Source organism: Schistocerca piceifrons, chromosome 9 (genome assembly GCF_021461385.2).
Source record: "Schistocerca piceifrons isolate TAMUIC-IGC-003096 chromosome 9, iqSchPice1.1, whole genome shotgun sequence".
Classification (NCBI taxonomy): Eukaryota; Metazoa; Arthropoda; class Insecta; order Orthoptera; family Acrididae; genus Schistocerca; species Schistocerca piceifrons.
Genome location: NC_060146.1, coordinates 58,974,024 through 58,988,050, shown reverse-complemented (window position 1 = coordinate 58,988,050; position 14,027 = coordinate 58,974,024).

Sequence of the window (14,027 nt, the reverse complement as noted above, 5' to 3'; positions counted from 1 at the left end):
GGGAGGTTACATCGTGTTGAAGCTGCATGGGCAGCTGTACCTGTACACGCCATCCAAGCTCTGTTTGACTCAATGCCCATGCGTATCAAGGCTGTTATTATAGCCAGAGGTGGTTGTTCTGGGTACTTATTTCTCAGGGTCTATGCACCCAAATTGCGTGAAGAAGTAATCACATGTCAGTTCTAGTACAATATATTTGTCCAATGAGTACCCATTTTATCATCTACATTTCTTCTTGGTGTAGCAATTTTAATGGCCAGCAGTGTATAAAATCGCGTTCAACCAATATTTATTGCTCATTAAACACAAATTATATTTTGTAAGGACATGAAATAAACAAGGGACTACACCGAACGATGAACGTTTCTTGTAATTATGTGCAAAACAAACAGACAGACAGACAGACAAAAAAGGGAGTGAAATTACCGGCTCCCAGCTTCTCCCTTTCACATTCATTAATTTTTCTTGGCGTACCACCGCTACCAATACTACCGTTAATTCTACCATTTACTGTGTCATTTATGTACTGCAGCAAAAGTGACGAACCGCCGTTTTGGTAAAGCGCAACTCTATTGACGGACCTCGCGTGGTTGTAGGTCTCGTTGTGTTCAGTTGGCTCTCTGCAGCGTTCATTGCTGCGTGAGCTCAAATCGACTGTGGTGGATGGTGTGTTACTGTCTCTGCCGGCAGTGGTGAGGTAAATCCTGTCATTCGCTTTCTGCAGGTGTAAGCACACAGTACCAGCAAGATATGTCGTGGATTGTGTCTTCTGTATAAGGTTCGGGCTACGTGTGATACGTAGTGAGGAAACAGCACAGAAAATTCAAAGCTGGGCGTACAGACGTGGTCGATGAAAGTGATCGATGAAGTCATTCAGATGTGACAGATGAACTTGAAAGGTCTCTGTTGGATTCCCTTCATGTTAATTTCTGAAATCTGTTGTCACTTACGGCATAAATTCCTCTTCTAAATTTACTGTGGTGTTTCTATCTGGGAGGAGACTGAGCAGTGAAACGTGTTACTTTTACACATAAACAAGAACGATCTGTCACACTACTACACTTTAAAACACAGTTTATATGTAATTCATGTCACACAGTCTCATACGGAACCTACACCCGCTTTCTTTTATATACTGTATTGATAAGATACTGTCATCCCCCTTCCCTTCTGTGTGAAAGGATGAATGAGCAAATGTATTTCTAGTTGCATGTCTGCTAGAGAACAGTAGGACCAACGTCAGAACAGGTAGCTACGATTTCTAAAAGCAGAGAGGTTTCTATTCTTAGTATGGTCCTGTCCGTCCTTGTCATGTTGATATAGGAAGCTGCCTCTCTGGTCACTTCCGTTTGTATCTGGAAGCACCCTTGGTAGGGGCCCACGGCAGTCGGTCCGCGGCAAGCGTCTGAAGTGGTAAGATCTCCGGCTAAGCGCGTCTCTGCTAACTGAAAATTTAATCACCTTTATTTCAGGTTTATATCTAAAATATCTAATGCTATCGTAAATTGCAACGCAGTGTAATTCGAGTGTGAACTTCAGAATATATTCCAGTAGTTGCTTTGTCACTACTTTGTGAGTAAAGTCGAACCACGTGTTGATCAGTAACTCTAAGATCATCAATCTTAAATGGGAATATGCGCGAGATTATAACGTCTCGTCTTGACAATATTTTCAAATATAGCAACTTTTCTTTATGTTCAGCCCACGTGGGGTGTACTTTGTGAGACCAGTACCACGTGCTTATACAATTGTTTGACCCACCAGGTTAATGGTAAGTCGATGTTAAGCAGTTCGAGGTTTATCTTTTGTAAATTGAGTTTCGATGTAATTCATTTTCATTATAAAAATTATTGTGGAGTTACACTCTTTGTGTAAACCAAGGTGACCACGTGAAGCATGTGGTGTAATCATCAAAGTAGCCCTCAGCTATTCTTTTCGGGAAGATTTCACAGAGAGTAGTATGAATTTAGTATCCAGTAATTTCATGACGGACAGGATTGCGCTACGAACGTAACTTCTTTGGGTGAAAATTGAATCGGTTGGTAGTGGCTAATTTCCTCTTGCATATGTTCCAACGTTCTTCGTGTGTTATTTTATGAATGCAGTGTTGTATGCAGTCCCCCAATCTTGGCTCCATATTTGATGTGTTCTGTAAGATTACAAACTCACATTTTCACAACCCTAAATAAGGCACCACTTTAGTTATGAATCAAGTTTGATATGCTGAAATTTTTGCGGAACAATGATGAATGTTAAAATAAATGTCCAAATATAAACTGATTCATTTCTTTTTATTTAAATTCTCTTTTTATATATAGATCACCAGTTGTCGTAAGATGACTATTAAAAGATTATAATTAATGTTAGTCTGGTTGGGGATTTGGTAAGCTAGACTGGATACCTGGTGAAACAGTTGCTCAATAATGCAAGGTTAACTTCCCCAGACAGCTCACAGCTTTTAACCCGCTTTTATTGTCTATCAGCACCGCTTTCATAGCAAATTAAACCAACAACGTTACAAACTTGTGCGACATGTTCATGAAATTGTGCTTGCTTCCTGAAGATATCCGTCAGATTTCTGAGGCAATCTTCTTTAACACTGCCACAATCAATTTAGGTTACCATAATTTTCATACAAGCTGGATACCAAAGTGTCTGACTAACCTTCACAAAACTGAAAGACTCGGTTGGTACTTGAGTCTCGTTCAGCCCTACCAGTAGTAGGGGACGGAATTTCTGAACAGAATAAAGAACAATTCTGGAAATAAGGAAAAGTTCAGTGGATGCACACTCATTCAGACAATAACTTCAAAAAAATTCAAGCAGATACTGCCGTATCGCTAAATGATGGTCGCAGTTTTCTGCTGTCGGAAAGTAATTTTCACAACACGATACGTGAGAATACCGTGCCACCAGAGATTTATTTTGAGATTCCTACAGAATTTAGAACGACGGTCCAAACCAGACGGCTCAAGACGGCTATAGCAGGAATCATTCTCTTTCATATCACTGCATGACTCCTCCCTACAAATAAAACGAGGCAAAATCTCACACTTTTTGGCTGGAATATCTTTCGCATCCTCCACGCATTACAGAACTGGCATCAAATGACTGACCCGCAGTATAAAGGCCTGGCAGGCCACTCAGCGTTTCACGACCGATGATGAGTTCAAAGAGGCCGTCATCAGTTGGCTGAATCACCAGGAGGCACTATATTCTGACGAAGGGGTAAAGAAGTTGGTGTAAGGAGACGACAAATGTTCGATTTTGGACTGCAACTATGTGAAGAAGTACATCATATGCAAAGTACAGATTGTGTATAAAAAGTTTCTATTCATTTCTAATAGTTGTTGTTGTGGACTTCAGTCCTGAGACTGGTTTGATGCAACTCTCCATGCTACTCTATCGTGTGCAAGCTTCTTCTCTCCCAGTACTTACTGCAGCCTACATCTTTCTGAATCTGCTTGATGTATTCATCTCTTGGTCTCCCTCTACGATTTTTATCCTCCACGCTGCCCTCCAGTACTAAAGTGGTGATCCCTTGATGCCTCAGAACATGTCCTACCAACCGATCCCTTCTTCTGGTCAAGTTGTGCCACAAACTTCTCTTCTCCTCAATCCCATTCAATACTTCCTCATTAGTTATGTGATCTACCCATCTAATCTTCAGCATTCTTCTGTAACACCACATTTCGAAAGCTTCTATTCTCCTCTTGTCCAAACTATTTATCGTCCATGTTTCACTTCCATACATGGCTACACTCCATACAAATACTTTCAGAAACGACTTCCTGACACTTAAATCAATACTCGATGTTGACAAATTTCTCTTCTTCAGAAACGCTTTCCTTGCCATTGCCAGTCTACATTTTATATCATCTCTACTTCGACCATCATCAGTTATTTTGCTCCCCAAATTGCAAAACTCATCTACTACTTTAAGTGTCTCATTTCCTAATCTAATTCCCTCAGCATCACCCGACTTAATTCGACTACATTCTATTATTCTCGTTTTGCTTTTGCTGATGTCCATCTTATACCCTCCTTTCAAGACACTGTCCATTCCGTTCAACTGCTCTGTCTCTGACAGAATTACAATGTCATGGGCAAACCTCAAAGTTTTTATTTCTTCTCCATGGATTTTAATTCCTACTCCGAATTTTTCTTTTGTTTCCTTTACTGCTTGCTCAATATACAGATTGAATAGCATCGCGGAGAGGCTACAATAGTTAGTATTAGGTTAATTTGTGAAAAGCCGTCACAGTTTATTTCGTTGCACATAGGCTGTTTCCATTCTAATTGCCGGGCGTAGTGGCCGTGCGGTTCTAGGCGCTACAGTCTGGAGCCGAGCCACCGCTCCGGTCGCAGGTTCGAATCCTGCCTCGGGCATGGATGTCTGTGATGTCCTTAGGTTAGTTAGGTTTAATTAGTTCTAAGTTCTAGGCGACTGATGACCTCAGAAGTCAAGCCGCATAGTGCTCAGAGCCATTTGAACCATTTTTTCCATTCTAATTTTCGACTCAGGAGGAGGCCAGCATGTTAATCATAGATTTTGGTGAGCCTTAGGTACGTTGTGCCACCGCCCTTGTCGCATGATAACACCGGTTCCCGTCAGATCACCGAAGTTAAGCGCTGTCGGGCTCAGCTAGCACTTGGATGGGTGACCATCTGGTCTGCTGAGCGCTGTTGGCAAGCGGGGTGCTCTCAGCCCTTGTGAGGCGAACTGAGGACCTACGTGACTGAGAAGAAGCGGCTCCGGTCTCGTAAACTGTCATACGGCCGTGAGAGCACTGTGCTGACCACATGTCCCCTCCATGTACGCATCCAGTGACGCATTTCTTCTGAGGATGACACGGTGGCCGGTCGGTACCGTTGGGCCTTCATGGCCTGTTCGCACGGTGATTAGTTCAGTGTAGTTTTACGTATGTTGTAGAGGAAGCTGTTGTGGGTACCTGCCTAGTGGCACTTCATGCTACGGCCGCTAGTTTACGAGAAAATCAATGTTGAATTTCATGCATACCTTCTATACCTATAACCTTAGTCATGTTTCGACTAACAGAGTTAAGCGCAGCGGCTAACGTTCACGGCTACGACTCTGGTGGAACTGGTTCAAATACTGCCGTATATCTTTTTTCAGTCGTCATGAAACAGTATATGTCATGTAAAATTATTAAAAAAAATGTCATATTCAACGTAATAATTTCATTAATAAACTAATTATTACAGTACGCTTTCTTCAAAAGTGTATTCATTTGCTGTTTTCAATTAAAGTTCCGAATATTTGAAAAGCTACAGAGTGCAAAACAATAAAGAAAGTATGACTCTCCAAGGAAAAAAAAAAAAAATGACACACCACGAAGTACCTATCAAAATGGTCGGAAATCGGTAGGTGTGACGTGCATGTACAGAGAGACAAATGATTACAGTACTCAAGAGGAAAAGCTTCACAAATAGAGCAAGACACCGTGCAGCCCTTGCCCCACAGCGGCGCGTCTACGATATTCTACGCCCCGTTGTCTTGTCCTTCCCGGCAAGCCATCCTGGGCGTACATTTCAGCAAGATAATGCCCGACCGCACACGGTGAGAGTTTCTACTGCTTCTTTTCGTGCTTGTGATGCCCCACCTTGGCCCGCAATTTCGTCAGATTTCTCCCCAATTGAGAACTTTTAGAGCTGTTTCTGTTGAATAAATCATCCACTTTTTCTGAAAATGTTACTTGTTTGTCTGTACATGTACGTCACATCTATTGATTTCTGCCCCATTCGGATAATTCAATCGTTGTGCATCGTTCATTTTTTGTCGTACAAAGTACCATTAAGATTCCAGATACAGACGAAAATACTCACTCCTATTCTGACCTCGATTATCTGATTAATACAGATCAAATTGGCTGCATGTACCAATCGGCGCACAATACATTCCTTGCGGAACAAGGAGCGAGAACCGTCCCGGTGGAGGAAAAATAAACTATTCATATCAGATTTCTCATTCCTTCACTATGTCATGAAAGAAGTTTCCTTACGTTTTCTGTTGACTAGAAAATTTAAAAAACATAATTGTGACTTCAGAAAATCAGTGTTCACGAAAGTGCTGTGCGAAGAGATTTTAAAATATCTCATTCTTCCATACGTGGGGCAAAAAAAAAAAAAAAAAAAATTTCTTTCATGGGGAGAGCATGCTCATAAGACATTTTATGATCAAATTTAATCTTTGTAGATGAAAGGAAAGCATGCACCTGCACTATTAAAATCCAATCCCATTCTAATGTACTACATTGTGTGATGATTGCGATGTTTATTTTTACAGGTAGGTTAAAATTTCTCCACAAAAATTCAAAGTGCTCCAATAATGTATAATGCAGAGAATATAAGCAAACCAGTCTGGGATGTTATAAAAAAGGAAACGGGGAGAGTCAAATAGACGCAGAATAACATATTGCTAAGGGAGGGGGATAAGATAATAAATGGTCCACAACACTTAGCAAACTATGTAAACGAGCGTTTTTCAAGTATTGCAGAGAAGTTGCAGCAAAAGTTCCGCATAACAGATATAACAGCTAGAGGTGTACATGTCCCGCTTTTAACCCGCCCATGCTTGCCCGGTGGCCAGGCGGGCAGGCCGCCGCTCGTTGTCAACAGAACGGGCAGGCTGCTTCACTCCCAGCCAAGCCAAGCAGAACCCAACCCGGGCAGGCTGCGGGAAACTTGCTTGCCTGCCCATATTACTGCTGAGCTGCGCTACGCAGCCGTTTAGTCTGCGCGCGTCATTGTCGTATTATGAACGTTAATCAAAAGTTTTTATTTTACCTGAGCACCAAAAGACAAACCCCAACATTATATATATATGTATTAATTTCAGGTAAAAAAAATATTGGTTTTATTTGTATATTCTTCCTTTACGCGTATATTTCGGGCTTCTTATCTATATAAATAAAAATTAATTGCCAAATGTGTTGATAAGCGTAAAACTCGAGAACGCCTGGACCAGTTCGGCTAATTTTTTTTTGCTGTGTTCGTAATTCTCAGGACAAGGTTTTTATGAAATAAAATTTTTCGAAAATCGACCTAAAAATTGGAAAATTTGACAAAAACTGAAAGTGCGTTTTCATTGTGTCCGTGTGTTTGTATTGCATACAATCTTGATGAAATTTTGCACACTATACCTTGAAACCAAGAGGAAGGTCACAGTCTACATAAAATTTCATATGGTGCATGGCAGAGGTTCCTTTACATAACGGAACTCGACAAATTGTACGTATTTATCCCGATCTTGATGAAATTTGGCACACTTGATATTCAAAGCAGGATGAAGGGCGTTGCCTGCTTAAAATTCTGAATGGTGCATGGCGGAGGGTACTTTACGTACACACTTCTACACCAACCTACAATTTTATTCCGATCTTGAAGAAATTTTGCACACTTGACCATCAAGAGGAACATCACTGTCTACATAATATTTCGGACAGTACATTGAAGAGAGTACCTTACAAAAGATTTTGACATCGTTTGCAGGTTACCATGAAAGTTCACTATGTACGCATGTTTCCATGGAGAAGGTTTTTGAATATTTACATGTGCATGTATATGTATATATATATATATATGTTTATGTATATATATGTATATGTATGTATATGCGTATATATATATATATATATATATATATATATATATATATATACGCATATATACATATATATACGCATATACATACATATATATATATATATACTCATAGACAAATACATATATATACATATACATACATATATACATATATATACTCATATACATATACATATATATACATATACATATATATATACATAAACATATATAAATATGTATATATATACATACACATGCACATGTAAATATTCAAAAACCTTCTCCATGGAAACACGCGTACATAGTGAACTTTCATGGTAACCCGCAAACGATGTCAAAATCTTTTGTAAGGTACTCTCTTCAAGATCATAGACATTTCTTTTAAAAGAAATGTATGTATATATATATATATATTTATTTATTTATTTATTTATTTAAACGAAATGTCTATGATCTTTTTGAAATTTGAGAGCTGTCTGACACATTCACAGTCATCGTGTTGGACAATTCGCGCACAGCAAATGTCGTTTAACAGTTGCAAACCATTTTTGGTTGAGTGAACGTGTTATATTGGCTGCAAAAAACCTTGATGTTAACGAAATGAATTTTCAGATTCAAAATATGACACCTGGCGAATTGCTGACATACAAGTCGGTTTATTCCGTTACTAACCAAGATGATGTAGTCAACTATCCTACGGAATTTTTAAATTCGCTGGATTTCCCCGGATTACCGCCTCCCAATCTGTAATTAAGTCGGATCGGCAATCATGTTGCGAAAGGTAAACCAGCCACATCTTTGTAATGGCACCCGGCTTGCGGGGAAGAAGTTAAAGAACAACGTAATCGAAGCCACGATTTTAAAAGGAAAGTACAAAGGTGAGGACAGTTTGATTCCAATATCACTAAGATTCCGACCGACATGCCTTTCGACTTTAAACGGTTATAATTTCCAGTGCAGCTTACATTTGCCATGTCGATAGATAAATCGCAGGGGCAGTTGTTATATGTTTGTGACATCAATCTTGAAAATCATGTTTTTCACATAGCTATTTGTATGTCGCATATTGCCCTGTCGGGACACTTCAACTTCATTTGTTTACGCACCAGAAAACAAAACTATCAATGCTGCGTATCAAAAAGTATTACAATAAATGCTACCTAGCAATAAACTTTGACACTGATTCACTGATCACCACAAAAGTTGACAGATATATATGAGTTTTCATAGATAGGTGAAGAGGAGATGAACTGAGGTGGCGGAATCCAACAGAGAGAGGACGAGGAGAAGGATAGAGGGTGGGGGGCAGATGGGCCAAGGGATGGGTTCAAAAATGGTTCAAATGGCCCTGAGCAATATGGGACTTAACTTCTGAGGTCATCAGTCCCCTAGAACTTAGAACTACTTAAACCTAACTAACCTAAGGACATCACACACATCCATGCCCGAGGCAGGATTAGAACCTGCAACCGTAGCGGTCGCGCGGTTCCAGACTGTAGCGCCTAGAACTGCTTGGCGACTTCGGCCGGCCAAGGGATGGTGTGAGTGGGGGGGGGGGGGTGGAGGTGATCAAAGAGATAGTGGGAGAGGACTAAATGGATAGAGAGAAAATACGGGAGGGAAGATGGACTACGAGAGTATGGAATAAATAAATGCCCAGGCAACGCAATGCAGTCTGTGCTGCACTTTTCAACACCGAAACGGATGGATATTTCTACTAAAGAAGTGAACCTCCACCCCCCAAAAAGAAGATTGGTCACCTCCCCAGAAGAATAAATTATCTACGCCCCTATTAACCACTGTACTGCAATGAGAACCAAATTAAGATTTTGGAAGTCTAGATTCTTTAACTTTACTAAGTTTCAGCCAAGTATGACACCAATTATATAAATATTTAACTACGTTTCCAGGATGTATTTTACTGGTTCTGTGAATTCATTCGAAGTTGGAAAAATCATTCTAAATTGCCAAAATGCATTTTAACAAAATCGAAGGACTTGTTTCGTATCCAGTTCGTCTAAAAACTATAGTACTGGGAATACAATGGCGACCCTGAGCCATTTTTCGCGGATCCTACGTTTGCGTCATGAGAGTCCACACTTGTAGTCTAGGTCTGCATCATGAGGGACCATATTTCGGACCATCATGATGCAGACTAAGACGACGAGTGTTTACTTGCATGATGCAAATCTAAACGACGACTCTAGACCCTCATAACACAGACCTAAACGACGAGTCTGAATCCTCATGACGCAGATATAGACGCTGTGGAGAGTGGCTCAGAGTTTCCATTATATTCCTACTACAATACATTCATGGAAAAAGACGCTCTTCATTTTAGGAGTATTTGTAGTGTCTAGGTTTTCAGCATCTTGACTCTGCATGTGGGATTCCCCTTAATATAGAAATACAAGAATAAAACTACATTTTGCAATGTGTGTGGTACTCAACAAAATAAATTGTAATTTAAACTCATAATGTGTATTGTCTTACTCCACAAATGAATATTTTATTTTGCAGAACACTTTTCAACATAAAAGCTTTACAAATTTTCCTTCAGTTCCCCTGAAAGTATTATTTAGGCCAAACCAGATACTCCTAAAAATATTTGGCTACTTTTGCAAACCCAAGTAACAGAAAATGGTTTACAAACAATAATTAATGTCACTTGGAAGGATTGAAATCAAAAATTTTATTCTAAAATAAAAATGAACTGTATGCATTAAAAAATTTCTATCTCAGAAATTGACGCCCAGAAAGCACAAGAAAGAAATCTGCACTCTTAATTAGTAAATTTGCGCTCAAACTCATAGTTTCCCGTTTAATGTTCTACTGTATTTTCAATGTGTCTGCTGATTAGTGTTTGAATTAATTATGACGAGATCGTTAAGTCTGTCTGCATTAAGACGTGATCGTTTTTCGCTAATTAGGTTTCCAGCGCAACTAAAAATTCTCTCACTAGACGCACTAGTGGCTGGTATAGTTAATATTTTTCTTGCCACACACGCAAGTCGAGGAAGTCGTTGGGAGTTACTTTTCCACCACTGTAGAATATCTCCCTCGTTCACACAGTGTTCTTGCAAGTATCTGCTGACTTCATCATGTAGAAGAGGAGGCTCTTCTGCCCAGTCCTCAAATTTCGCCATTTTGTACGGCCCTGGATTTGTTTCTTGGTTGCTGTGATTGGGCACTTGTACTGAAACTGTACAGGTTCCAATTAATATTTGCAGAATAATGTAAAGATCGTACTACACATAGTTGAAATTATAATAGGTTTTAGATGATGTTATCATTTATCGTCCTGTAAAGTCACCAGAAGATCAAAACTAACTGCAGGACGATTTAAATAAGGTATATATTTTTGGTGTGAAAATCAGCAGTTGGCAATAAATAATGACAAGAGCGAGGTTATCCCTGTGTGTACTAAACTAAGTCCGTTAAACTTCGTTTACAAGATCAACCAGTCAAATCTAAAGGCTGTAGATTCTACTTAATACCTCTGATTACAATTACGACCTACTTAAATAGGAATGGACACACAGAAAATGCTGTAGGCGTTTTAATGACAAAACACTCTTTTAGAGCATTGCTACGAAGTTGGAGAGCCTTACTATTGACGGAAGAGGTCGAAAGAGTCTAAATAAGGGCAGCTGGTTTGGTATTATCGTAAAACAGGGGAAAGAGTGTCGCGGAAATTACACAAGAGTTGGGGTGGTAATCATTTCAACAATGGCGTTTTTTGACGTGGCGCGATCTATATATGAAATTTCGATCACCAAATTACACCTCCGAATTCGAAGAGATATTGTTGAGTCCCATATACATTGGAAGAAATGATCATCAGAATAAAATACAAAAAAGCAGCGCTCAGACGGAGAGCTGTAGGTGTTCTATCCCGCGCGAAATTCGAGAAAAGGAGACAAATAAGTTGAAAGTGGTTCGATGAACCCTCAACTAAGCACTTGCGTGTGTCTTGCAGGGTAACCATGTACATGTAGATGAAGAATATATGCATTATCTTAGGAGCTTACCTTCAGCACACATCTGTCGTGCTGCTTGGTAAACTTCAATTTTTTCATCCTCGGTTAACTTTCTTAATGTGCGGTAGTTAGCCACCATAAACGTTGCAATTTTATGCAACATACTAACGCACATTTTCTGTTCTAGGAAGGCATTAGCGGCTTGTTTCAAAGGTTTCATGTCCTGAAAATACATTTTCTCAACATACATATTTCACAAGTGGTTCTATGATATTCAGATGGAATAAAATTACAAACCTCTTCATCGTTATCCCGTACGGTACAGTGAGTTTTTAAGGCGTAAAACCACGGTAGAACTAAATGTAGGGTTGGATCCTTGTCACTCTCTAGATCAACTGTGGCTTCTTTAAACGGCTTAAGAAATTCTATAAGCTGGCCAGTTATATGGTGGTCATAACCCAGCATCTTATCAGAGGCACCTTCATTATGTAAAACAGCCTTCACTGAATCAATCTGAGAATGGACTGATACAAGCATGTCAAAATAACTATTCCAACGAGTTGAAACCCACTGCTTTAAAGATGAGTTCAGTCTCACACAGAGACCTCTTCTCTTGAAGTACGAAACCGTAGCCCGCACTGTATTAAGAATGGCTAATATATTTGGAACATTTTCTTTCAAAAACTGTTCGCTCAGAACATGTTTCAAGACTGTGTTTATACTATGAGCCATGCATGGAAGACGCTGATATACTTCGAGAGCTTTGACAATGTTACTGCCCTGGTCTGTGACAAACGTAATTTTGGCAATGTCTTCACGAGAAACACCCATAGTTTCTAAGCCATCTTCCAACTCGTTTCGAATATTCGAGCCAGTTTTTGTGCAGTCAGGAAACGCAGAGCACATTAGTACATATTTATTCAAACGCCAGTCTGAATTTATGTAATGCATTGTCACGGACATGTAATGCACCCATTTGTAATTGTCTGTCCATAGATCAATTGTACTGGCACATATACCAGAACGAATCGCATGCACTATATCTGGGAGCATTTTGCTGCGCACTTTATCAGCTAAGGTTTGAACTTTACTACCTACTGTCACTCGGGAAGGCATAACATTTTTAATATCAACTGAGCCATATTTTTTACCTATGTCGATCAGTGTCTGCCCTAAATTAAGAAATCCTTCTCCCTCTATACTGCTAAATGGTCTCAGGTCCTTAGCACACATTTCGACGCACTTTTAGGCCACTAAATCTTTGTCCTCTTTCAAGATATTTACGGAGTGAGCGAACTGCTTGTCAAATTTGCACACATGTCGTAACATACTCGAGGTTCCCGAATAAGTACTTAAGAGCTTTTTACATAGTTTGCATTGAGACACACCTACCGATTTATTTGAAGCGGCCTCATAAACACACGAAAACGTTTCCCATGCGGCACTTGTGCTCTGTTTCGTTACCAGCATGTATTCGCCAGTTGTCAATTTTTTTTCAATCTCACTAAAGTTCGACCTATCCATTGTGCTGCCTCCACCGTTGCGATAAATGAACTGCAGGCTAACTACCTGGCTACTATAGTCACGGTAGCTTGACAGCGCAACCTGTTGTCAGGCGCAGCAAGCTGAGCGGGTCCCGTGAAGCTTGGCAGGCTTGCGGGAACCCAGGTAGCCCGGGCTTGCGGGAACCCAGGTAGCCCGGGCTTGCGGGAACCCAGGTAGCCCGGGCTTGCGGGAGCCCGTATCATCCGCATTGCCCACTATGCCTCAGTACACGCGCACTCTTGTGTTTACATCGCGGCAGGCTGACCTGCATGAATGGTTGCAGAGATGCTAGGGGCAAGCAGGGTGCAAGGGGAATTTGTACACTTCTGATAACAGCTGCAAGTAATGTTGCACTAAATACAATGATGTTACTTCCAACCACAGACACTGAAGTCAATAAAACTATTCAAAAACTAAAAAATAGAAAGTCAGTAGGCTTAGGTGAAGTACCAATGTGTGTTCTGAAACAATGCATAGAGATTATATAAGGTCCCTTAACAAATATAATAAATGAATCCACATTTGGGACATTTCCAGAGCAGTTAAAATATGCAAGAGTTGTACGTTTGCTTAAGAAAGGTAATGCAGAAGACATAGAGAAAATTACCAGTCCATTTCCCTGCTGTCACCATTGTCAAACATATTAGAAGCAATTATGAAAGATTAATGAATTACAATCTTTTAAGCGAATCACAGCTTTGTTTACGAAGTGGCAAAACTACGGAGTCAGGCATAGTAGAATTCACAAAGGTTGTACTTAATGCTCTCGACGAAGATGAGTGTGTCACAGGCATATTTTTGGATCTTTCTAAGAGCTTTGATACAGTTGACAACAAGATTCTATTAAATAAATTGGAAGCATTACGAATAAGAGGGGCAGCTAATGCCTGGTTT